Here is a 26232-nt window from a genome sequence, read left to right on the forward strand (position 1 = left end):
GAAGAAAGACACGTGCACGTCATTTTAGGAGCCTCTAATGGTCATGACATGTCGACGATTGATTGATTGATTGATTGATTGATTGATTATGTGTTTAATGGCACAAAGGCAACAAAGGCCAACATGTCGACGAATTGGTAGAGATGCCACCAGGCAAGTTACGCAACGATAGTTTTTTGCATCGATAAAATGGCATATATCTGTTCACCTGCTGCACTCTTAAAAACAGAACTTCACTGCATAGCACGCTTTGCGCCAACCATTGACGCGAATGATGAAGTCATCGCTTCTGATTCGAAGAGAGAGAGAGAGGGGGGTACGCCTTTTTGTGACGATTTGGATATATGAAAATGGCCACAAAAAGGCGTACGCCCCCCTCTCGCTTCGAATGAGACGCGATAACCCTATAATTCGTGGCAATGGTTGGCGCACAGCGTGCTATGCGGTGAAGTTCTGTTTTCAGCGTGTGGGTCACAGTGTGCAGATAAGAGGCCCAAGTCATAATTTTGTTTCGGCTATAATTTTGTTGCGCTTGGTACCTCGAGTAGTAATTTTTATCCTCGTAAACACGAAAACTAACGATCACGCAAAAAAAAAGGCCCATCGCGAAGATTAAACCGAACGATACCAAAAACCGAAACAACAATGGACAGAAGCACAATAGCACGTTCGGCCGACCTTACGCAGTATATATCCAGGAATCCGGGGATCTGACCTCATACGTGGCGTTCATTAGCGGGCGACACTCAACTGGACGCAGTCACATACATTCACTGAATGCTACCGGAACGTAATTCTGACGCAAACCTGCGTCGAGAGACGCGAAGCAGGTGGTCGCCTGTATAGAGCACGATTCGGAGCAGAGACCTTCTCAATGCGCTCCCTTAACACCTGAGAGCAATTACATTTTTACGTTCTTCCCATATAGGTGTCGCTTTTACGACATTATACGCCATTATATTTACGACGACCATTGCGCGTTTATAGGCTTTGGTTTCATGGTTTCATATTATCAGCGGTCATTTTTTTTTAATTTACTTATCAACATATCTTCGCCCAACTTTTGCCATGGGATACGATACGAACACGTACTGATCAATTTAGGTCGCGAGAAATTGAATTGAAAGTTCACCGAAGATAAATGCGGTTCTCAGATCAGTAGATAAATTTTAGTAGGATTATGTGACACGTTATGCCGAACACCCTGTATTATTACAGAGCTGACGTGGCAACTCGTGACCACGAAAAGGTTTTGGCGACAGAAATAGCGCGATCGGAAACGGAACAGTAGAATACATAAAAGATGGAAGTCACTGAAAAGGCTAGCCAGCTGTAGGACTCGAACCCACATCTTCAGGATTACCGGTCCAGGGCTATACCAATAGACGGGTTCACAAAACCCCAGAGTGCCTAGCGTCGCTTTGAACTGTGGGAGTTTACTAATACGAAAGAAACGGGAGGCCCCCAAACTGTTCCAATTTCTTCCCTACCGGTCCATTGTCCAAGACGTGTCAAGGTCAGCGAAGGCGAAACGTGAAGGATTATTTTTCGTTCCCCCGCTCAGCAAGCGCCCAGGATGCAATGCGTGCGCAAAGAGCACTGGGATTTTCCGAACTCGTCTATTGAGCTAAGCTAACACCCCCCCCCCCCCCCCCGGCGACTTCCAAGGCGGCGTAATCTGGAGGGACAAATCAACCACTATCTCTCACTCATCCCCCTTTCACTCTTACATTTTTCTCTCTCATACCTTTCTAGGTGTTCCAGCCTCAGAACATCAGTTCTCTCATGTTCAAGTAGAATACATGTCAGAAAGCATAAGGCAGTTGTGTCTTACCATACAACAGCTGGTGAGATAGGTGGTTGTGCTGGGAACAAAGGCTGGTGGCCTTTAAGAAGGCTGTTGGTACTGGAAAGAACAAAGAACGAATACGGTTATTATGAGGAGGAACTAGATTTTTCTAGCGCATGAACGACTGTGATTAACCCTGTATTCACACGAGCGACATCCTCACGGAATATTCTAGTGGAAGAAAAAGCGAAAACACTGCTCACAGAGCCGAAATTCCGTCCCGTGTTATGTTGAGCATTCACACGGTGCGGAATATCGGGAGCGGCGTACTGCGCACTTAGCAGACGACACCGTCAGCGTGTTTTCCTGTCGTCAGGAGCGTCTTATGCGGTGAAGTGTAGTGATGAGTGTACTTCTAGACTGAACCCCATCCCTCCTATAAAAAAAAAAAGAAAAAGCAAAAGAATGAAACAGAAAAGAAAGCCACGAAGACAGCGGTAACCACTAGCGAGATCCATTTGAACTTGGTGGCAGCACTGAGCGGAGATGAGCAAAACTGCGCCGGAAAGCGTGCTTCACCTCATTATGCTGCAATGTGCAGCAAAGCCCGCACTCCAGGGGCGTTGAAATTGCTCTCTGACCAAGATTAACGGCCTCCCCGGATTAGAGGACGAAATCCCCGCAGGCCCCCCATACGATCATTAGGCAGGATTAACGGATGAGCCCTGCATCAAGGTCACCTTCCTTGCCCGGAAAGATTAGAAGTGTGGGCGACTGCGAAAGGTGACAGAGGCCATGTATCAACGCCCTCGGATATAGAGTGCGTGGAAGGGGGAACGAGTTTATAGGGTCGCTGGTATCCCTGACCACGGATACCGACACAGTACGTGTCGAAGCAAGGATACTTTTCTTTCCAAGACCATTTCACGGCCATGTTCTGTGTAGTACTAAATTACAGCAATTTCTCGTTAAAACCCATGTCTTTGTGACTGAGATATGGACGTAGAAGTGCAGTCAAGACCGTAGTTAGAGAACACAAAGACGGAAAGAAAAAAAGAACACTGAAGACGGACAAGCTTTCGGACGGAGTCTGTCCATCAGGTGCGATCACCAGGTGTGTCCGTCCTTCATCAGGTAATCTGTGTAGAGGAACCGGACTGAGAAAAGGGTGTGTGCCTTATGGATCCTTGTAGGAACCCATAGGTCTTATATGTCCACTAGGTACCTATAGGTACCTGTAGGAACACCTATGGCAAATAAGTCCTGTAGGAACACATGGGGCCTACAGGGTTTCATAGTCCTACAGGTACCTATAGGAATTTAGACCAAGGGCCCTTTAATATGAATCGATCGTCGATCTACGATCGTCTTTAATGTTTTTTTTGTGTGTGTGTTTTCTGTTCTTTAACTGATATGATTATTTTTAACGGTTTGTAACGAGTCCTTAAAGGGGCACTTCTCCTCGCGGAGTGATATCGTTCGTGATTCATTAGCGAAAGCTTCTGGTGTCAATGATCATATATCCAAATTGACACAAAAAGGCGTGCGCCTCCATCTCTCTTCGAATCAGAAGGATCATCCGTGGCATCGTGGCACCCCTAGCACTCTTATCAATTCGTGGCAAGGGTTGACGCGGAGCGTGCTATGCGGTGAGGTTCTGTTTTTAGAGCGTAGTCAGAACCAACAGTCACACCCGACATGAGCCCTCAGATCATCTTCTCTCACTCCACTACCACGGTAGGTACCAGGACAGACCAATATCCACACCGCAACGAAAAAACAAGAGAGCCCCAACCAAAATATTTACTGTATACCCCACTCGTCCCTTTGTCTCGGGCCACGAGCAGTAGTACAACCTATTACAGGAGGAGATATTGCAAGTACAAAGGAAGCGTATTGATTGTTCTGCCCTAAGCTCTCTCTGCTCCGAGGAAAGCCGCGCGGGTTATCAAAGAAATACCAGCGCGCACATCCAGTTTCTGCTTCCCCCCTCTGCCTTCCTCTTGGATGGCTGTGGTCCTGACGCGGGGATTACAAATGCTCAGCACGGCATGCTGCACCCCATTTCCGATAGTGGTACACGGGGGAGTAATGCTGAGGTTGCTAATATGAACAAAACTGTCGCATAGAAACTGCATACGTGCCCTTTTTGTTAAGGACGTAGAGATCGCTTGGACTATCGGGGAAAAGGACCAAGTAGGGAAAATACAATTTGTAGGAATGGCGCGAAGCACTGCGAAAAGGCGGGATTGTTATCATTGTGGCCAACCGAACAAAAAGGAACAATGGCGGAAACAATTTGCGCGCGTATAGTCGAGTGGTGGGAGGGAAGAGGGAAGAGAAAAGACGTCTGCAAGAAAGGTCATGGTAATGGTTTTGTTGCGACGCGAAGCCAGTTTTACTTCAATTATGATGAAATAATGAGAGCGCGCTTGGGCATTAAGGAAAAAACTGAAAAAAAACATGGAGAACATAAGACCGAGTACCACGTCTCCTTGACTACTTTCTTTAAAATTTTTGCGATTTCTTCGTTTTGGAATTCGGTTCGTTTCGCACATGATGATAATGGAATGACTAATTTTGCTTAAAAACCGTTCGACCAACTTGCTACGGACTGGTTGAGTACCAAGAAACGACCTGTTCTTGCTTTTACACCTCACTTGCTTGCTAGCTTGCTTTTCCCAGCTTACTTTTCTTTACACCTTCCGCGTGTCTTGGCACAGATTTTTGTGGCTTCACACCAAGAGCACCACTTCAAAGGGCATATCCTACAGCAGAGCCGTCGCGATGTCGAAGTCCGCCTGGTGCACGATAAACCTGAAGCCCCCCTGAAGTTTCAGGAGAGTGTATTCCATTTAAAACACTACTTCATAGGGACATACCCATTTCAGGGGTTCCCACTATACTACCAGACAGGACTGTGTATTTTTCCCTTCATCGCCCAAGGGATGGATGAAGCAAAAGTAGGGCTGGTTGGTCCATACAGTGAAGCGACGAAGACTACGTTGGATGACACTAACAAAAACACTGTCGCACTTTCAACCTCTTTACTGACAAATGCAAACAGGACAGACAGAAACACGTTTAAAACTTCCTGGGATAACCGGTCGGTTCATTCATCACAGGAATTATAGGCACGCTTTGCAAACACATTTTCTCAACGTTGTTATTACACTTTCCAGTTAAGCCTGCGGAATATATAACAGGGTGTTTATTTACAAAAACACTCCTTTTATACGCTGGAATGTATAAAAAAAAGTTTACTGTGTACGTTTTCGTAACTGTCATGGGTGCGAAAACGCAGTCTGCTATAGTCGACTCGCTATGCCAGTACTGGCAGAGACGAGGAAAAAAATGCGGGAGATTTAGGAAGATTTTAGAAGCCATTTATCTCTCCAGCCATCCGTGATAGTCGAGTGTGCAAGGTTCCATAAACGGGCACAGAAAGAAACTGACAAATTTGCGACTGAACTGAGGTACCAGAGACAAATGATAATGCGAGCTGGTGGATTAACTCCATAATGAAGGACGCGTGAGCTACACTCTTAAAAATGAACTTCACCGCATAGCACGCTCCTAGCCAACCATCATCTCGAATGATATCGTTATCTGCCCTGATTTGTTGAAAACGAGAGGCGCAGGCCTTTTTTGTGACACTTATGCTGTTCATAATTGTCACAAAAAAGGCGTACGCCTCCCGTTTTCAACAAATCAGGGCAGGTAACGATATCATTAGAGATGACGGTTGGTTAGGATCGTGCTATGCGGAGAAGTTCATTTTTAAGAGTGTATGGCAACACCGCCTATAGATAAAGAAAGCCTGCGCACTGCCTCTTCTCCCTCTTTCAAATAAGAGTCAGAATGCGTCTGCTACTGCGATTCATCGTTCTGCGAATTCAAGGACCCGCAAATGATAGCAGCTCACCTGGAACCAGCAAACCTGATATTTAGACAAAAAACATGGGAGACGCTTTCCAGAAAATCAGTTTTGAGAAAGATTGGCAGCGTTTTGCGCTTTATTTCCAAGTTTTCCCATTTAGTAAGGGGGGGCTTTCAATCACACCTCGCAGACGACGGTGGTTCGTCTGCATGGCCACGACCGCTGAAAGCACGTTCGTGATTGGCTACGGCCGTTGAAAACACGATCCTCATTGGCTGACTCTTAATTGTTACGTCACGTCGACGAGCAAGCAGGCTTTCTCTATCCAGGTGGTGTTGGCTATGGACGAAGACCAAGAAGAAAAAGAGACGTGTGTCTATCTGTGTCTATTTTTCGTGTCTTTGCCAACAGCTCAAGCTCCCTTCATTATGATGTACCACCAGAGATCGAATTGCACGCTCGGAGGTTTTCATTTGCAAGACTGCTTTGTCGGCTGATTACAGCTTTTAACACAGTTCAGGAAAGGTTCTTCTCGGAGGGCGAGAAGTTCGCATTTAAGGAACGTGCTGTCGAGAAAAGCTCCGCTGCTAGACTCGAAGAAAAAAGCAGTAGTTTTGGGGACTAAGTACACTGCCACAAAAATTAGTCCCTTTAGGAAGTAAACGCACGGGACTAAACGAATGTCCAGAGAGTGGGGACTGCATGTGCTCTGTTTAACGTAACATCTATTTAACGTATGTCGAGTGATCTAAAATCTTGCGACACGCACAGGGCACAATTTTTTTTCCTCTGTGTGGGTGGAAAACTGCAGTTGCCTCATTAGATCAAATTCACGAATAGCACATATTTAAGTAAATTGTTCCATTCAGAAGACCATTTGCGAAGTTCAGTGACTATTTGCAGGCCTGGAGAGTAAATTTCGGGGTTGGGGGAGTAAAATATAAAGTAAGTGCAGTCTAGGGGACTAGAAGCTGCGATTATTCCCCATTTTACTCCTTTTTTTTTCTCTCTTTTTTCTTTAGAGTGTGAAACACAACGAGAAGAGCCGGCAAAATGTTTGAAATACGCGGATGGCAACAACAGTCTGCTCTGGTATCGACGAAGAGCCTGCAAAATAACTCGCACGTTAAGAGCAAAACAAGGTCAATTGACGAGACGTTTGCAAAAATACAAACAGGAACATCGTTTGTATCTGTACGAAAGCGTATACAGCACGTAAGTTTGCACGTGCATAGACGTATTGGTAAGATCCGGGATAAACCCTGGTTCCTTTAGAGAATATTTTCAACGTGTTCCCGTATTACATCACAAAACAGAACCACACGCAGTTGCAGCAGCATGCGAGTCTGTTTCTGTCTTTTGGTTCCCGCACGTCAGCAAAGAAAAAAAAAAAAAAAAAAAGAACCCAAAGATCGCTCACTTCCAGCTGAACGCTTGCGTAACAGATGCAGTTGTGCTTGCGTTCAGCACACAGCTGGACACGTTTGACAGATTTACGTGATGCGTTCAAAACGTTCCATGACAGATGTACATTTCCATGCGCCGGTCTACGAAGTGTGACGGAGTACTGCAATGACAAGGCGCGCCGCACGCAGCCTGCATTGACGAGGATGCTTAATATCAGTGAAACGAAGATATATACGAACCTCTGCGGCAAACGCATCTTACGTATTTAGTCTTTGTTTCCTCTTTATAGAATGCCCATAAATCGTCTGCCAAAAGGGCCCACGAAGGCTACGCGATACTAGACGCTACTAGGAGGTCGTAAAGATGCGAACAACGAAGCGCTTTTCCGGCCGGCCCGTTTGTGTAGCCGCCCCCTCCCGAAAAGCAAACAGGCGCGCGCAGCGACAAAATGTTGCGCCAACTTGCATGCATCCGCGCGGAGGAGGTTATTTTCTTTGCGTTTAGCACGTCCTTGGGAGACGCAAGAAATCGTCAGTCACTTTGTTGTATAAACAGACGCGCTGAAAAGACGCGGGCTCCCCACCCACGGTGTGGCCCCATCGTTCTTTCGTGTAATTCATAACGCCTTTGTAACGAGCGCATGTTCATACTGGGTGCACCTCGAAATAAAGTGATCGAAATCCCCGCTGCAAAATAAACTACTGGAAATAAACGTTACTTGACTGTAAAATACACTGTCGCGCGCGGGAAACTTCCAACAGCGAACTTAGACTAACATGAACAGAAAAATGCAAACACCAAACTTGGACTGACCTTATAGTAAACTAACCAACGTGGTGTTCCGTCGTGTCTGCCCCGCTAAGCCTAAGAGCCGCTAAAATTTGGCTTTCGTTCGCTAAGACGACTTGGACAGACATCGAAAACCGGTGAACTTGGGTGGTTAAATAGTGATGCCGTGTTTTTAAACACGGCATATACCATCCTACGAAGCAATCGAGCATTCTGCTTGATTTTCCTTGTTTCGAGAACGGGAATTTCCAGATCGGGAATTTCACAACCGGGAACATCGAGGTCATGCTCTGCTATACCGCCTCAGATATCGATGTAAGGTATGTAGCATTGTCACACTAACGTCGTTGCAGATTGTCGTATATAGCCTTGCATATTTATTTTATTTATTGATTGATTTGGAAACGAAAGGGACCACGAAGATCATTACCATGCGCACACATATTACACATTTACGTAACAGTGTTATACATGTACATACAACACAATGTTATCATCACAACAGGAAGCCAATAGTTATTCATGTATAGTTTTACACGCACCAGACAAGTATCATATCCATAACGAAAATCCGAGACTATAGGGGGTGGGGGAATAAAAAAGGACGCACACAAACACAAGCCCTAGTCTCGGGTTTTCGTTATGGATATCTGCCACCAGCTCGCTTGCTTTCTATCTTTTTTATCGTTAGGTACCATAACCAATGTATTATTCATGAACGTGTATGACACGGCAGCAAGAACTGAGCATGTGATACCATGTGACTTAACACGTCTTCTGCTATCTTAATACGCCATGTATTCGAACGTGAAATGACAATCAACGACGAATTCAATAGAAAGATCGACAAAAAGCCTTCAGTAATACAGAAAGTAAATTCGTTGGGGTTGGTTCAATACGTCAACAGCCGTGACAAGAAAGGCTGTACCAGATGATACCAGTTGGTATACCAGTTAGTTCAAAACTCGTGGCTTTACGCGTCCGAGCAAATTATACCGTACCACAAAGTTTCCTGCGCCCTAGATACGAACCCGCAACCTCGGTGGACACGTTACCCATTCATCGACCGAGGCCAGTGCACACTGAGAAAAGAAGAAGAAGAAAAAGAAAAAGGTAATTTTGGTCTTTTTTTGGAATAAATACAAGGAAGTTTAATGCGAAGTTTGGCGACAATTTGCAGTGCGGAGTAAATTTCAGGGCCAGGAGAAGTATAGCAACAGACGATTTCAGAAAATCCCAGGGCTCCCTGCGCACGCGTTGCATTCTGGGAGATTGTTACGAGGAAGCATGGAAACCGTCCTTCACGTTTCGTTTTCGCTGACCTTGATCACCTCGTGGACAATAGGCCGAGAGAGGAGAAATCGAAACACTTTGGAGACCTACCCCTCCTTTCCGTAGGCAAGTTCCCATAACCCAAAGCGGCGCTAAGCTCTCTGGGATTCCTCTGGGATGGTAGGAAGCGCACTCTAGGGACCAGGACTCCTAGGACTCCTTCTTCTTTATTATGTTTTTCCTGTTTCTTTTTTTTTTCTAAACAACGGGGCCATGAGCAGAAAGGGAGTGAAACCATTTCGACCATTTTTCTAATAACTTCGTTAGACCGAAGAGCCTTCAAAAGAGCATCCGTTTAACCGGCGATTCTTTGTGGAACCTGCTCACTCTTGATTTCCATTAGCGGAGCGGACAGGTTGCACAGGGTGAAAAATATAAAAAGAAAGCGAGAGAGAGAGAGAAAGAAAAACAGACACGAGCTTATTATAACGACTTTTCCCCGGGAACGAAAACAAAAAAAAAAAAAAGAAAACGCCATAATGACCTGTCGGCGCGCCGAAACATATTCCAACAGAGAGCGCCGCAGAGAATCCTTTTTTACGAGATCGATCTAATTTTTCCCCGACAGCGTTACTTCCATAGCCTCGAACGCTTTTTTATATGAATGTTGAATGTTATTATGATCATGGTCCACGTTACTGCTGTTCCCGCTAGAACAGTTGCCCGCCAGCTCGATATAGCCTTTCTTTTCTTTCTTTCTTTTTTTTTTTTCTTTTTCAGGAATTGAGAGCTCTCGCTTTTCATTGATTAGCGCTGCTCTCTCGAAGACCAAGACATAGCTTTTTCGGCGGTATGGTGCGCGGAGCAGCAACAGATAGCAAAGAAAGGAAAGATAACGTCGCCACAGCAGTAAAACGTGGTAGTGGGACATTTTTGTGGGAAGTAGGATGTTTTTTTTGTTTGTTTTTTTATTCTTTCTGGTAATGAGATGAGGTGTTATTGTTTTATGGCGCATGAGGTAAGGCTGTTACGGCACAGTATTATTATTATTATTTTTTATGCTGTCCGTGTCGAATGTCGTATGACTTTGTTGTTACCGTACAGAAGGGAACTTGTGAAACACTCTTCTAAATTCTATACAAAAAGTCCCATTTCGAAGTACATGTACTACAGAAAACACCGTTTCGGAGGGGTATTACAGGGTGTTTTAGTTAAATCCCCGGGCTAAATAATTCACGAGCGGGTGCACAATCGAAGAACTTTCTTTTTTACAAGTATATGTCCGATACCACCTACAAGCTGCGCACCGTGTGAATGAGTGAAGGCCGCTCATTAATCAAATAGAATAAAACAATAAGTTTCGTAAAAAAAAAAAAAACTTCTAAAGCAAGGCGCCGTCGCCATTAAAATGGGTACAACCCCTTTCGGGACCTTCAGTGGACACCTTCTAGAGAAAAATCTGCCACCGAAGCGGGTCATTTGTTGCAGTAATTAATTGGTTTCGCTTTACATATTTTTGTCGCGGCTGGTCGCGGCGAAGCACAAAAGGACGTAATTCATTGGTGGATAAGGGAGCGGTAGAGCGTCCTTTTGCACTTCACCGCGACCAGCAGCGACAAATATATGTAAACCGAAACCAATTAATTATGCAACAAATAACCCGCTTCGGTGGCAGACATTGCTCTGAAAGGTGTCCACTGAAGGTCCCAAATGGGGTATTACCCATTATAATGCCAACGGCGCCCTGCTTTAAAATAGGTTTTTCACGAAACTCATTTGAATTTATATTTAAACAATGAGCGCCTCCCATTCATTCACACGGCTTGCAGCTTGTAGGTGGTATCGGACATATATTTGTAAAAAAATAAAGTTCTTCGACTGGTGCACCCGTTCGCGAATTACTTAGCCCGGGAATTTAACTCAAACACCCTGTATATTCCATTTAAAATACTGTTTCAGATGTGTGCTTTTCAAATGCCTTTTACAACACGTTTCAGCTCGGCCTGCAGAATAAAAAAACTGTTCTCATTTACAAAAACGCCCCTTTTACATTTACGACCCCTTCTGAAATTACTCTGTGGTAAGGTTTTTGCAGCAGCGCACGAATCCAGCATGTATTTCTCGACAGCCGTGTAGGATCAATGTTCGCAACGTCCTCCAATAACGACGACGTCCTTCAATAACGACGACGTTCGGAAATTTGCTACCCTAACACCCTCACTCGTTTTTCCTAATTCAGAACTGCAGGAACGACATCCACGTTTCATTCGAGTCCGCCAGTGGGTGAGAAAGGAGGAAAGAGTGGTCCCACAAGGCGTCCACACTAATGGACTGGCACATTATCTTCTCGTCTGGCTGCTTCACAGCAAGTCGCGATCCATTCTTGCGCCCCAAGTGTCGGCTGTCAACATCCTTTCGGGCACAACCTGTGGCGATCCAATGGCGCCCATCATCAACGGCTTGTGCGACACAATTTATTGACGTTGACGGCAGAACAGCACGTTTTTTTTTTTTTTTTTTTTTCGTACATCCGTGTGTTCACACTTCTCAGAATACTTCATCAGAAGATGCGGAAAACGTTGTAGCTGTCTGTTGTGAACGTCATGTCTTTTTGTTTCGAACCATGGGGGATATTCCGCAGCCAGAAGATATTCCGTAGCAGACAACAAGGCCGTTGGTGTCGTCTGCTATGAGCAACGAAACGTCTTTTCGTGCTCTCCTTGGGGAATATGCTACGACATTTTGTCTCTGCGTAGTGGATAGAGAGAATAAAGCGTAGAGAGACCACGTGACAATGTATTTATCCGTTCACAAGGCAGCAATAAGAGGGTATATTCGTAGAATACCTTGCGTCCACAGAAGAAACCACATGCGCCGCAACCTTGACATATTACCCCCTTATTTGGGAGAGGGACCAGTGAGGGCGTTCCACGGTCGACAAGGTAGAGGTGGAAATTGGGGAGCATCGCAGACAGCTGACGTAGTTGCATAACGTATATCCTGCAGCTCAGCCGCAAGTATTCCCTAGCAGACGACAAGGCTGACAGTGTCGTCTGCTATCACTCTCCGTATTCCGGCACCGTGCGAATACTCAACATAAGACGTTTCGCCCCGTGAGACGGTTTTTTGCTTTTTCTTCCACTATAGAATATTCCATGGGGATGTCCTTCCTGTGTATGCGCAGTAAACGAAATGTCCACCGTGCACTGAAGTTAAAACACAGAATGTCGTTTAACACTCCGAACACGAAAGAAAGAGATGGGGGGGAGAGTACAGTTTCTGCTTGACCACGTTTCACAGATCAATACGAACGGAGAGCCAGAAAATGGCCCCACACTGCGCCCCCCTCCAACGATTTTCGTTTCGCCGAGACCTCAGGAACAGTCCGCGCTTTAGAAAGAAACACATATGAAACAAAACGACCGCAAAGCCTTCGCCAGGGTTCTGCGTTTGATAAGCAGCTGTTGCCTTTCCCCAGCAGTAGGAGTCGCCACCGAATTTGAAAAACGCATCTCTCTCTCTTCCCCTTACCCCGCAGGTTTCGGGAGACCCGTGCCTGGCAGATTGCGCGAGAAGTTTCTCAAAAAAAGTTTTGGCCCAGGAATGAAATGCATTTGCATGAAATATATTCGACAGTTGGCGTATACACAGTGAGTGCGCTGCTATATGACAAGCGCTCTGACAACGAAGTGCTTCGGGAAAACAAACGCTATATTTCCACTGGCAAGGAGATTACACGAGGTTCAAGTCTCTCTCGAGCTACTTTCGCAAACTCTGAGCCTGTCGTGCAGAAGACAGCGTTTCGGAACTAGCACAGAAAAATGAGAAGCAACGATCGTGCACTTGCGACGTTCGGAAATGCGCATAGTAAAATCGAGAAGTTGTATACCTGTGGAGTACCTGACTGCATGCGAGCAAGGATCCATAACACTTCAGCGAGAGCATATTGAAGATTGAAGTGAGGGCTGGCATGTCGAACTTCCGCGCTCCCGTTCCTGTATTTCCAGTCAAATTGCAGCCTTGAAATTCCCTGACAATTCCCGGTTTCCTGATGCCAGTATTATGTGTCCCGTTGTACAGCGCAGGGCAATAATAGTAATACTTTGTATTCTATTATCTTTTGAGTATTTTTATTATGTATTATAGTAGTCAGTGCCCGAAATGTCTTACAGCAGCCCACGTTCAGCACAGCAGACAGCAACAGGTCCCTAATGAGGGAGACTCCACAAGCTGAAATCCCCACTCAACTTAGGCAGGCACCGAGGTCTTGGACGCTAAGCTGCATCTTCGAGGGCGAGCTTTTCCCTCTAGACGAAAGAAAAGCTCACAATGGCGAGTCATTAATGAGGCGAAAGGAGTCCCGCTATGTGTCTTTTGTGTTCGTCCCACGTCGCTTTAATTATTCCGGATCTCTTCCGTCCTGCTTGGCACGAGATAGAAAATAAACGAATCTTATTAACATTAATTTCGGCGCAGATCCCAGCGAACACCTTCGCACAGGGGGCCGTCCCTAAATACGTTAGATGATCAGATAGCGGGAGACCAGGCAGAGTGCTTGCTCGTGAAGCCTACTAACGCCTTCGACGTCACCTACTAAAAGCCTCATCGTAAATGAGGGAATCAAATATGAATTGTGGCAGCGCCACCTAGATAAAGTAGGCCTGCTTGATGCATCCTCTCACTCCTTCGCCACGTGGACAGATAAAGTCCCAGGATGTCGTCTGCTTTCTGCTTCAGTCAAACACCGTCAAGCGACGGTGGCATTGATAGTGCACGGGAGCATTACGTCACGGACGTTGCGCTAAAGGCACGACTAAGCTAATATGTAAAACGGTTGCATCTGATCCCAAGGTCACGTGTTCGAACCCGGCCGAGGACACTACCAACTACTTGCGAACTTTACAGAACCCTCAGGTGGGCAAAATTAATGAAGAGATCGACCACTGTGGCGTTACTCATGGTCATTGTGTCACAATGTCATGATGGTCATAATTATGTACACCGAGATTTTAAGCATTTTCACATTCTGCTGCGATACGTCATTCTGCATCACATTCTAGAGCCACTTTCTCAGGCGTTCCTGGGCTGAAGTTTTTCCACATTGACGGCAAAAGGGGTGACCAGGTACGATAAACACAATTAAGAATATGTAGTACAACGCTCACGAAAGCAATGAATTCAGCAATCAATCAATAATAAAGTATTCACTAAATATTGTTTGTTTGTTTATTTATTTCCTCTTGTCCACGACAAGGTAATTAACCGCTCGATTAATCATCCTCGAATCGTCCTGAAAGCACTTCGAAATTACCTTCGACTAGCCTGTCAGCAGAAAGTATATGCCTCGTTCCATATCCAATCGGATGACGCCACTAGAGTTCCTTGTCAAATGAACGTTGATAAAGCGTTGTAAGTAGCGAACAAGTGGGGTTCGTTTAACACTCTATATGGCGTATAATACTTCTTATGATTGCATTGTTCCCAGCACCATTTTGAAGGACACACGTTCACTATGTCCAATCTATGAACCGAATCAAATAATGAGCTTGACATTTTTATCAGTTCCATCAATGAGCCATAATGAGCCCATTGAATGGAACTGATAAAAATGTCATCAGAAAAGAAATTCTCCAGAATTTGACGAGACATGTCAGAAGTGTTCATATAATGTCATGCCCGCCATCGTGGTGCGTGCGACTGATGCCACTGTCTGTGGCTCCCCCAAGCTGCTCAGTTGCGCGTGCGCTAATAAATCAATCACGAATCCAGCTGTTTCACAGTTGCCTGCTTTCTCAAAGCCCAAATTCTTTCAAACCTTGGCATATCGCCGAACGCGCATCGACCTATACGCCTGTGCCTCGCGGAAAACAAGAGATCGCATTATGTGACGATGGAAGCTAAGTTCAGTTTGGGTGGCCGACCAGCGTCAGTGTGTTTCTTTTTTCTCCCAGAGCTGCGTCTCATCCGTCATCGCACACACATGCAATAAAGAAGAGCCAGACGAAACGTCTGGGAACGTCTGCAACAGAAAGCCAACGTCCTGTGTGGATCGAGCTGGCGTTTGGACACTATACTGTAACGCTATAGGGAATTTTGGTCTGTCGAAAGCAAGACACTCTACGAAAATGATACACGATAAAAAGAGGCTGTCAAATCAAATGTCAGCACTTCCGAGGAATAAGCTAAGCGACTGGCTCATGTTTTCGGAACCGTCATGGCGGAAACTCGCTATACAGACTGAGAAGACGACGTAAGATAGACCCTTTATCACGAACGTCTGGATATCACGGTAGAGATAGGCAGACTGCTGTGTGGGGTGGATGTGTTGTAAGCATCATGACAGACATGACATGCTAGACACCACGAACACGGAGAAAACGTCCCCGGAGAAAAGGTCTCCTCAAAATTCCGTCCCATGAAGTTATACTTTATTGCTCGTAACTCGAATCAGTGACTACTAGAGAGCGAATTTTCGTGTCATTTTTTTTATCGTGGACATGGTATTGTACCTGAGCGGGGGACCTTAGAACACGATTCTGGTCCAAACCTATGGGATTGATTAGAAGAGCAAGTATAGGTTGAAGAAGACAAAGAAAAAAGAAAAAGAACAGCGTGGAACTTTCAGCTACCGAGCATGGAAAGAGGGGAAGGTACTGTAGCGACGACTGCCTCGGCACTCGGGAACTCGACACCACGCATATTTTCATGATTCAGACTTAATTTGGATTTTTCGACGCCTTATTTTTGAACTGTTTATTTCAGCGTAACCTCTCGGACCGGACGTATGTGCGCTTCCTAGTTCTGGCTGTTAGCTCTGTCCGCTGAACCATGTCCCAATGGCCAGATAAGCAAGGACACTGCCCTGTCAGGTATACTGGCCACTGCCAAAAACCATCATGAGTCATCCTGAAATTGGAGCTTCAGCTTTGAGGTGCGTCATCGGAAACCCATGAGCAGGTCATATTATCGAGGGCAGAATGCACATCTTTTCCCTGTATTTGTAGGAATAGTCTCGGTAATTCTAGTATGAACGAACTGTCATTTTAACGAGTATGACACGCAGAGGATTGACGTGGGGACGGAATGATTCCTGAGCAGAATGCAATGCAATATCCTTATAGATATGATATCTTATTCATATATATTTTTATAGATATGCAATATCTTTCAGATTTCAGTTCATAATTGCGTGCCATATTTCAGGAGTTTTTAATGCACAATTATCCGCACTTTAGTGAATGCATGAATGTACTGTGTACACGGTATTAAAAACTGTGTTGCCAACAAGCGCAAACTAATAAAAGAGCAGGCAACGAGCAATCTTTGTGGGATGCACTTTTGAGGGGACATTTTCTCCTACACCCGGAGAGAGTACACGTTCGCCTGCTACTTTTCGGGTGTCAATGCTATGCCCCTGTGGTGTAAGTTCATATACCGTACAAAATGGTGCATTAAAAACACTTATAAACGAAACGCTCGACTTTCAAAGAGCATGATTGATAAAATAGCATATAGGCAGGCGGGCTGGTGAACGAAACTCAGAGTTTTTCTTCGATGGATTCAAAGGGCATAGCACCTGTGCGATAAGCATTGCCACGAATAATAGGGTTATCGCTTCGGATTCGAAGGGAGAGACGTACTTTTTATGTCCATTTAGATATACACTCTAAAACATGAACTTCACCGCATAGCTCGCTCCTAGCCAACCATCTTCCCGTATGACAACGTTCTCTCATTTGATTTGATGAAAACGGGGAGGGGGGCGCACGCCCCCCCCCCTCCCCGTTAAGTTGGAGTGTTCTCGAACTTAACGTTGGAGTTGAGTTAGTGGAACGTTGGAGTTGGAGTGGAACGTTAACTCCCCCGTTAAGTTGGAGTGTTCTCTCATTTGATTTGATGAAAACGGGGAGGGGGGGGGGGCGCACGCCATGTTTGTGGCAATTATGAACAGCATAATGCAATAAAAAAAAGGCGTACGCCCCCGTTTTTATTGCATCCCCCGTTTTCAGCAAATCAGGGGAAAGAACGATGTCACTCGGGATGATGGTTGGCTAGGAGCGAGCTATGTGGGGAAGTTCATTTTTAAGAGTGTATAATAATTGACGCAAAAAGGCGTACGCCCCTCTCTCTTCGAATCAGACGCGACAACCATACCATTTGTGACAATGGATGACTCACAGCGTGCTATGCGGTGAAGTCCTGTTTTTAGAGTGCCCAGAAGACACCGTTTCACGAGGGTTTTATTCCATTTAAAACAACTGTTCCAGATGGGTGTTTTCCAATACCCTTTTCCAACACAGTCATTACACCTTTTAGCTGAGCGTGCGGAATACAAAAAAAAATGACGTTTATTTACAAAAACACCGCTTTTACACTCTGCACTGTTAACACAAAACTTCACCTCAGCCTTCCTTCCGTTCCTAGCCACCCACCATTCCGAATGACATCTGGGACACATCACGCATGTCCAAGATAGGCGCCTCCTCCTGTTTTCAATAAATCAAACCAGAAATCAAATAAAATCAATCCAGGAATCACACTAACGTATTCATTCTGAATGGTGGTTCGCTAGGAGAATGTTATGTGGTGAAGCTAGCCTTGAACAGTGTGAAAGAAAATCAACTGCACCAGGCTGTCGAACCGAAAGGTTTTTCGTTCCGGTTTTCTGTTTCTGTTCAAAGAAAACGGTTCAGTTCCGGATCAGCTCGGGAGTGAAAAAATAACGGACCGGTTCAGTTTCACATTGTACAAGGAGAACTGATCACAGCGAAAATAATCCCCTTTATTCTTTCCAACAGAGAGAGAAATAAAGGGAGAGGTTACAAGGTCCTAGCATGTGACTTATAGACAAAAACAAGGAGCCTGTCTCGCGCTCTAGCACATTGTTGAAATGCGAGGTTAATGGAGATTCCTACCCAAACACCGATGGATGCCATATGTATTGTGCACCTGAGGTCTTCCGTTAGGGTTTTCCCATTTGAACCGAAAACCGAAAACACATTTTCGGTTTCTCTCCAGAACATACAATTTCGTTTCGGTTTTCGTTCCGTTCCGGTTCGCTTTATTTTTTATTTTTCTCGGTTTTCGGTTCGCTCCGGAACCCTGAACTGTACACTTTCTTGAAAGAGGAAAACTTTACCTGACTGCCAGTATATCCACTACCCGCACTCAGAGATAACGCGATACAGACAGTATAGAACCATAGATGAGGAAGGAAGATATGAGGTTCTGTACGGGTGTGTATGTGGGGTGCACCATCATCGAACGCAGCTACTGGTCTCTATAGCGACCACGAACGAACATCGCATACGAATAAAGGCACAATGCGCTCATATATATCGAATGGTTCGTTTTCCCCGAATACATGTATACGCGTTGAAACGTTAACCTCGGGCCGGCATCAATATCCCGCCGATAAACACGGAATTTCTGATTAACTCCCCAGAAGAGTACAAAAAAAGTCTGAAAGACGGAGTAATCGGATTTGCCTCGTCAAGTGTAAACAAGGTTTCAGGAAACGATGGCGAAAAGGACAAATAAAGGAGGAGGACATCGCCGAGCCCGTCATCGGCTTTGCATTTTCCATGTGTGTGAGTGATGGAATGTTTTTTTTTCTTCGGACAGGGCCTTCAGGAAACAAGAATGGCTAGCAATAAGGATAACAAGAAAGTTAAAAGTTCATCTAACCCTGCATCCAACCGCACTCTAAAAAAGAAAAAAAAGGACAGAGCTTCACCGCATAGCACGCTTCTCGCCAACCATCATCCCGAATGAATCCCGTTCTCTCCCTTGATTTGATGAACACAGGGGGGGGGGGGGGCGTACGCCATTTTTATGGCAATTATGTAAAAGGTTTTGCCGCTGCCCATAATTCCGAATCACTTCCTCTTCTGATTAGCCCTCCGCAACAGCGTTAGTGAAACGATTCGCTAAACAATTTATTAAAACGAAACGAATCACTAAAACCGATATCAAGGGTTGCTAAAACTGATCACTAAGTTAACACTTAATCCTTTTTTGTAAACGTTAGTTTAGTATAGTAGTAGTAAAGGTTAGTTGGTGACGCGATGAATGTTTCAGTGACAATAACTCCCTTTACTGAAGCAGTCGAGTTAAGCGTTAAATACAAGTTATGGGACCACTGATCTCGGTCCAAATATTAATTGGCGTTGGTGAACCTGGACCTTAGTGAATCGCGTTCTCTTTCAAACGGTTCCCGATCGGTATCGCCTGTGACCAATGAGGAGAGGGAAGGAACTGAGAATGCAATCCTCTGGTTGGGCAGCGGCAAAACTGGGCCACTTCCCCTTCTCATTAGTCATCCGCAAACCGTTTGCGAACCGTTTGAGGAGAAACGATTCCCTAAAACTGTGTGTAAAACTGTGTGACACAGTCACATAAACGATTGGAAAGGCACCGCAAAGCACCGCACGTCTGTCACCGGAGGTTGGGGCAGAATAGGTTGCCATCTCAAAAACCTGCTCTACACCCGATAGTCATGTCGCACGGAGGACAGCCGTGTATAACATGCCTTAAAGGAAGTATTGACAAGAAGACTTTATGTACCAGACAAAGCCAATCTGTAACCAAGATACATTACATATGGTGCTAACAAATACGCTATGCAAGTAGGCAGGCTGTCCGCGCAGCTCCCCTGTTTCCCCCCTCTCCCTTATTGACTGCGGAGCTACATCATTGGTGCCTCTTCCAAATACGGGGGTAACATTTGAAGGTTGAGGCGCGCACGTGGCTTCCTGCTTTGTGAGTGGACAGACGCATCGTCACGTGGTTAGTCCAAACTTTACCCTCTCCCCAACTCCAAGACAAACTGTCGAGACGTGTTATGATTACAATTCCTGGTACTGATAATAACAAATCTTCTCTCGCTGTCCGTAGCCAATAAACGTCAACGTCTGCAAACGGGTGACCGTCGTCCAGAGGCATCATACAAAATAAAGCCTGACGTTGCTAAGGTAAGCGCAACGCACTTTTTCCAAGAAAGCAACAACAACACGAAATGGCCGTTCCAAGCAATCGATAGAGCACTAGGGGACGACGTGTCCTCGCAGCATCCACACTGCCAGTAAAAGTAAGTAAAAACGTCCCAAGACAAGCCGTTAGCCAAGGGCACAGGTAAGGCGTGTCAGCGACAAGAGTGAAGCCAGACAAAGATTCGGTCGCTAGAAGCCTCACGGTGCTCATACTGCTTCAGGCTGAAACTATATTCGGGCATGTGTTACTGTGCTATAGAGGATTCACACCAGCGACATCCTCTAGGAATATTCTAGTAGAAGAAAAGGGAAAGAAAAGAAGCTGTCTTTTGTTGTGCATTCGCTCGGTGCCGGAATATCGGGATCCACGTACTGCACACGCAGCAGACGACATACTGCACGTATATCAGACGACACCATCCGTCCTATCGTCTGCTCCGGAATATCTTGCGAATACACGGTTACATGCCGATTCGAATGCGACAGGAAAAGATTAGAGAGACATTGCGCAGACGTCCCCTATACGGAAAAGCGACGGTACCGTGACGGAATGTAATTGAAGCAATAAGCGTTAAACGGACGATGGCGCTGCCATATTGGCGGAACGAACAACAGGAATGTAGCAGACGGCTGTTTCCTCTGTCGGCATAGCGCTAACCGTTAATTGGCTCGAAGCAGCAATAAGGTGGAAGTGCTAAGTGTGGCTTCGCAGATGTTTATGTTGTCGTTTTCCTTCTTTGTTCCGTTAAAAACACACATGCACACGGAGGAGAGACGGTGAGGTTTCACCATGCCACAAGGTTTTACGTTAAAACCATTATGTGTGCAAACTTTGCATTAGTACGTTTCCACTGATGTCAATGGACGTCATTACACATGCCATTCTTGCATGTTTTGAGGCGACTCATAAACAGTATGTTTTCGTTGTGTCTTCACAAAATAACAAATTTTGTGGGATATCGGATTTGCTGTTGTAATAAAGGACAGGAAGCAGGCAAATGAAGGCAATTGGGGACAGGATTGCTTTCTTCTTGAAGCACCTATTGAAATATGGCACTCTCATGAAACAGATCTATATAATACATCATTACACAGCAGGCAACCACAGTAATAAGCACAACCACCTAAATGAGCTCCATGTTTTCTTTCCATACAAGTCACTGCAACTTACTAAAGATAGCGTTTCACAAACAGGAAGCCGACAAGGACAGAAAAAGAAACGACAGAAGTTTCTTCCAAAGTTCCTAATGCGACAGACCGGGACAAAAAAAACACGCTAATTACGATCAGAGAGGCGTCAATTAACGTTTTAATTAGTAAGGCGCCAACGGAGACCCTGCCTGTAACGACCTCTTGGGAAAGCAGCGATAACGCATCTCATGCACGGCTCATGGCTATAGGGTTTCGGAAACAGACGCCAGCCTCCTCAGCTTCGTCAACTGTTGGACAGTGTTTTCAATTTGCTTCGCATATACGTATAGTACCGGTGCAGTGCAAAGCCACAGAACAAGATTTTGTGTATATAAAACTGCCTTATTCCATGTGTACCAAAAAATTAAGATAGACAACACTGATAAACTGACCCACACAAGCGTCAAGGTGCCTATTTACTCTAAGAAAAAAAGGAGTAAATTGAGGATATATTACAGCTTCTATAGTCTCCAATTCAAACAACTCAGGTAAAAGGGGCGCTGACGCCAGGAATCGAACCTGGTTCCTCTGACACGGCTCATGCGTCTGTGTCGTCCCTAATTAAACCTCTGTATACAATAAGGGGATAAGTCGAAAAATGCTAAACCGAGAACGCTTCAAATGAATCATTCCTTTTCCTCCGTTTCCTCGAACATGTCTAACATACATGTTGGGTAACATATGTTGGATAACAATGTGTAACATATATATGTTGGTATGTCTAACATAGTATATGTATGTGTCTATACTCTACATGTCTGTCCTGTTAGCATCCTTTTCGTGCGTGTGACTTAGCTGAAACTGAACAAAGTCCAGGAATATGACATATCCCCCTTTTCAATATAACACCACATGCACAGCGTAATCGTGCCGAGAAAAAGAAAAAAGAAAACAGTTTTCACAAGTTGAACGTTAATGGCTGAACAATGGTGATGGTGGAGCGTAGTGGAGCAGCCTGGATCGGGTTTATCGTGCTGCTAGACGAGCACAATCTTGAAAATAATATCCTAGGGTACATACTAGTACGTAATGTCATTGCAACAAAAATACTCAAAAGGCCCCTTATTGTATAGAGGGGTTATTGTGGTCTGCCTTGGCCATTTCTCGTTGTTTGCTTCTAGCCTCCTACACTCTTAAAAATGAACTTCACCACATAGCACGCTCCAAGCCAACCATCATCTCGAATGATATCGTTATCTTCCCTGATTTGTTGAAAACGGGAGGCGTACGCCTTTTTGTGACATTTATGCTGTTCATAATTGTCACAAAAAAGGCGTACACCTCCCGTTTTCAACGAATCAGGGAAGATAACGGTATCATTCGAGAATATGGTTGGTTAGGAGCGTGCTATGCGGTGAAGTTCATTTTTAAGAGTGTACGTTGCTAGAATTACTCCCCATCCCATCCCCCTGAAATTTATACCCCTGTCACACGGGCATTTCGATCCTTCTCGAATCCGATCTGCATCGAACTTCCCGAGCACGCTCGAGTTTTGACGCTGCTACACGGCCACTTACAATGCGCATTGAATGGTTGACCTGTGCAAATGAATAAACGGAACTCATTAATTTCGCGTTTCCTATATAACAGCGATATTAGCGGTAATTTATCGTATACCGATGTAAGCATCATTTGTAGCTTCGCGCGCATGTCCGTCTTAAGTTATGACAGTTCACCGGGGTCGAGGATGCAAATGGCGGCCGTCGAGCCGTCTTGAAATTCTCAATCCTGTTATGGGAACTGTCTTGAGTCAAGCAGGATCAAAGTTCGATCCTGCTTGGAAGCGGCCGTGTAGCACCATCCGATCTGCATTGGGTTCAAGCAGGTTCGGTCGAGCAGGATCGAAAATGCCCGTGTGACAGGGGTATTATTGTCCAGCACTCCAAATAGTCCCTAAACTTTGCATTTAATCCAATTTAATTAATCAACCAAAATCATGTTCTCCGAAGAACATAAATGAGTACGCCGATTATACGTATGTTCTTTAGATCGGGTGATGGCGATTGTGGACGAGTATACTTGTTCGCACACAACCACAGTTGCATGGCCGTACTAAGAGGAAATTAAAAAGGTGGTCGCCGTGGTGCATACCATTAAGAATTTTGTTGACGACGTACATCATAGCGAATAAATAGCTGCATATACACAAAGAAGTTTCAGGAGCTGTTGACGACAGCACTGGTTGAGCCCGTGTGGAAGTTAGTGGTCCGTTCCTTTGTGCAGCCTCGACGTCAGAACCCATTCGTTTCCCGTGGTGCGCGCGCCGTGAAGCGCATTTCTTTCCGGTCCAAGACCTTAGCGAAGATTTATCGCGGGACAGGGGAATGTGGTCCGCAATAACGGTCCAACAGCGGCACAAGGCTCGCTGTTATTGTGCGCCCATTCATCGAGAAAGAGAGAGAGAGGGGGGGAGGAAGGAGGGAGAAACAAAAACACCACCTTATAATAGCGCACGTGCGGGTGGTCAAACGTATATACGTCATCTTAATGGTCGCGTCAAGTGTTAGATGAGCAGTTCACGGGTTCTGCTTTTTAGGTACAAGCAGAAGACTTCGTTCTAGGGATGGGCCAACCGAATCCGCGAATCCTCGAATCCTAGGCAGGGATTCGAGATTTGAGAATCGAGAGTCACAGTGCCCAAAATGGCGAATCGAATCTTTCAAATCCACCAACAAACGTTTGTTGGTTTCGTTTTAAAATGAGAGCCTCCGGAGTCCACTGAAAGCCTAGTTGGCCGGCGGGTTAATTGAAAAGTTTCAGCTGTGTTTTCTCCCTTGTTTCTTTACATTGCCCTGGACTGGAAAAGTTCAGGCAGGAAATCTTACATTACAGGTTTAAAAGCAACATGGTTTTGCTTTTGATTAATTGTTTCTTAGTTTTATGGAAATAATTCAGAGTCGAGAGCTTACGTATTTCCTGTAGTCGGTGAACAACATGGGTTTATCCATGACGAAAACCCGAGACTGGGAAAAAGACGAAAAACAGACGACACAACACAAAGTCTCAAACACAGCTATCTGTAACATGGGTTTGTTGTCTCCTGAAAGAACTATTATTTCATTTCTTTTTCATTAAACAAAGATATCAAATTCCGCTTCAAAACACTTTTCAGTACAGTTTTTTTTTTATTTTTTCTTCTTTAAACTCTTTTGTTAAGAAAGGATTCGACAGATTCGAGATTCGTAAGATTCGTGGATTCGCAGAACCTTCCTTAGATTCGGGTTCGGAAAATTTTAGATTCGTCCCACCTTTACTTTGTTCCGTCAGGTAGAGGCAACGGTAGGGTCAGATACGCCAGGTAGAGGCAACGGTAATTTCCGTTTTATGAAATTAACGCGTAAGAAATATGTCACTGCTGTTGACGTAACTTTCTGTTCAGAATTATTCACAAAGTTCGAAACTCTCAGAATCATTCTTTTTAATACAAGCCATATTACATTGGAATCCCTAGTCGGTTCCGCAACCGTTACCCATGAACTTCATTTCACCTCTGTGCTTATACCTTCCTTTTCTGTTCCATTTCTAATATATTGTGTGTTCCATCCCTTAATTCTTGGAAACTGCGCGTTATGGGTGTACCATTTCATCATATTGTTACTTATGTTATATTATGTATGTACTACGCGATTACTTATATGGGTCTATATGGCCCGGTTTCACCAACCCCAGTGAACATTTGAACCGAGATCAGTGGTCCCTAAACTTGAATGTATCCGTTAACCCTGCTTCATCAAGGGTATGTCACTGAAACATTCATCATATCAATAACTAACGTTGCTAAAAAAGAATTCAGTGTTCACTAAGAATTGGGGTATAGTTGGTGCATGGATCGAGTGGATGGTATTTAATAACAAGATTGTTATTAAACGAGTTGGAAGTCAGCGGTTGTGTTGTCTCTCTATCTCTTTGTGATGTGGTCCGGCGCTGTTCCATCCACTGAATCGAGTGTTAACAATTTTTAGGGTCCCTTGATCTCGGTTCAAAGTTAACCAACGTTGGTTATTACTTATGTAACGTAATGTACGTGCATCCATGTCCCTCTCCGCCCCAATTCTGCTTTAGAGTGACGCTGAACACGTCTCTGTAACGGGATATGAGCGCAATGGAATATCGTAGAAAACAAATGACACTGATAATGAAAATTAGCTACACGGGCGAAGGGCACTGAGAGATACGGTCATACCAGCTTGCCTGTACCGTCTCCCTTTTGTCATTGGCTACATCTTCGGGCATTGTGCCAAGCGCCTCTAAACACAGTAGCTTTCTACGGTCATCGTTGTCGGTAAATATCCGTTGAAGCTCTTTTTGAAATGGTATTACATTTTAATTGGAGGCCTTTTCACGTTTTGCGGAATCGTTATTTCTCGCACTGTTGCTATGTGGTGGTTATATACACCATTTCAACGTACCGCAAAACACAGTCTGCCGATCACGTGGTGTGATGTGACTGGGAGGTGAGACGCGGGTTTGAATCCCCGCACCGAGGTATGAGGTTTTCCCTGGGTTTTCCGGCAGACTTTCCAGACGAATGTGTGCAAAGAGTTCCCCGTGAAGTCGGCCCAGGACGCATACTAAACCCCATATCCCCCACTCCGTCCCGCTGTCCTTTCTCCATCTGTCCATGTCTGTACCACGACCTACTAGATTATAACGACCATGTCATAATCGGCAACCCCCTTGTGAGGAGCCCGTCCGCACGATCCGCTAGGGGCGCTACTCATCGGCCCGTGAGATCTACATCATGATTGGACAATGGAAATTTGAATTTTGAACGCAGAAGCGGACGTACGACTACCGTAACAGACGACAGCAACAACTCCTATGGAAACGCGTAGAACGATGATGATGATAATCAACTTTAGAAATTAGCGTTTCCCATGAGACATCCACCGCATGTACAAATATACTAAGCT

General features: G+C 45.0%; 1 protein-coding gene across 4 annotated transcripts in view; it reads right to left on the reverse strand.

The window, feature by feature from the left end:
• LOC135371091 (protein-tyrosine sulfotransferase 1-like) overlaps positions 1-26232 on the reverse strand; it is a 104232-nt gene that overhangs the window by 34578 nt on the left and 43422 nt on the right. For 3 of the 4 annotated variants that reach the window (XM_064605096.1, XM_064605095.1, XM_064605097.1), the window contains exon 2: positions 1835-1906. The gene's annotated coding sequence lies outside the window, so the exon portion shown is untranslated. Of the gene's footprint in view, positions 1-683; positions 780-1834; positions 1907-26232 lie in introns of those variants that run through there. The other variant, XM_064605098.1, reaches the window with a different exon arrangement.

This window comes from Ornithodoros turicata, chromosome 10, assembly GCF_037126465.1.
Source record: "Ornithodoros turicata isolate Travis chromosome 10, ASM3712646v1, whole genome shotgun sequence".
In the NCBI taxonomy this organism is placed as follows: Eukaryota; Metazoa; Arthropoda; class Arachnida; order Ixodida; family Argasidae; genus Ornithodoros; species Ornithodoros turicata.